Source organism: Triticum dicoccoides, chromosome 2A, assembly GCF_002162155.2.
Source record: "Triticum dicoccoides isolate Atlit2015 ecotype Zavitan chromosome 2A, WEW_v2.0, whole genome shotgun sequence".
In the NCBI taxonomy this organism is placed as follows: domain Eukaryota; kingdom Viridiplantae; phylum Streptophyta; class Magnoliopsida; order Poales; family Poaceae; genus Triticum; species Triticum dicoccoides.
Genome location: NC_041382.1, coordinates 287543816 through 287545603, shown reverse-complemented (window position 1 = coordinate 287545603; position 1788 = coordinate 287543816).

Here is a 1788-nt window from a genome sequence, read left to right as displayed (position 1 = left end):
GGATCTGTTTTTTTTAGACTAGGGTTTCGGGGAGAGATCCTAGATCTGAAAACGGGGGGGGGGGCTATTTATAGGCATAAGTGGAGGTAGGAGAGTCCAAATGAGGTGCGGTTTGCGGCCACGCGATCGTGATCGAACGCTCTAGGAGATGGAGCAGAGTTTGGTGGGTTTTGGGCCAAATTGGATGGGTGTTGGGCTGCAACACACACGAGGCTTTTTCGGTCCCTCGGTTAACCGTTGGAGTAACGAACGAAGCCCAAATGATACGAAACTTGATAGGTGGTCTACCGGTAGTAAACCAAGACCGCATGACAACTCTCGGTCCAATCCAGAAATGTTTAATCCCCACACACGAAAGAAAGCTAGAAATGACCACCGGAGGAGAACGAAGCACCGGAATGCAAAACGGACAACGGGGAAAATGCTCGAATGCATGAGATGAATACGTATGCAAATGCAATGCACATGATGACATGATATGGGATGCACGAAAAACGAAAACAACACACGGAGACAAAGACCCGAACCCAAGAAATAAATATAACTTAACACCGGAAACGGCAAGAGTTGGAGTACAAATTGGGAAAGTTACATCCGGGGCGTTACAACACTCCACCACTATGAAAAGATCTCGCCCCGAGATCTAGGACTGAAAGAACGCCGGGTACTCAGAACGGAGGTGATCCTCGCGTTCCCAGGTAGCTTCACGGTCGGAATGGTGAGACCACTTGACTTTGAGAAATTTGATTGACTTGTTGCGAGTCTTGCGTTCAGTCTCTTCAAGAATAGCAACTGGGTGCTCATGATAAGAGAGATCTTCTTGGATCTCAATGTCCTCGAAGTTGACTGTGCGGTCAGGAGTCTTGAAGCACTTTCGAAGCTGAGAGACATGGAACACATCATGAACATTTGCAAATTTTGAAGGAAGCTCGAGTTGATAGGCGAGGTCGCCTCTCTTGCTGACAATCTTGAAAGGTCCCACGTATCTAGGGGCAAGCTTCCCTTTGATACCGAAGCGACAAGTACCCTTCATAGGAGAGACACGGAGGTAGACATGATCTCCGATCTCGAAAGCCAAATCATGGTGCTTACTATCATATTAGCTTTTCTGGCGGGATTGGGCTGCTTTGAGGTTATCACGAATGACTTTGCACATTTCTTCTGCTTCTGTGATTAAGTCATTACCCAGCAGCTGACGTTCACCGGTTTCAGACCAATTGAGAGGGGTACGGCACTTCCTGCCATACAGAATTTCAAAAGGGGCCTTGCCCGAACTTGCTTGAAAACTATTGTTGTATGAGAATTCAGCATAAGGAAGACAATCCTCCCACTTCATGCCGAAGGAGATCACACAAGCCCTGAGCATATCTTCAAGAATCCGGTTAACACGCTCGACTTGACCGCTTGTTTGAGGATGGAAAGCTGTGCTGAAGCGGATGTTAGTGCCCATGGCCTTCTGGAAAGAATCCCGAAACTTCGAGGTAAAGATGCTGCCACGGTCTGAAGAGATCACTTGAGGAATACCGTGGACAATGCGAGAGGTATAGAGTTCCGCCAATTGAGCTGCAGTGATCGACCCTTTGATAGGCAGAAAATGAGCCACTTTGGTGAGTTTGTCGATGACAACAAATATAGCATCATTGCCACGCTTGGACTTTGGAAACCCAGTCACGAAGTCCATTTCAATGTGGCCAAACTTCCATTCTGGAATGGCAAGAGGTTGGAGGAGACCTGCTGGCCTTTGGTGTTCCGCCTTCACTCTTCTGCAGACATCACATGCATTCACAA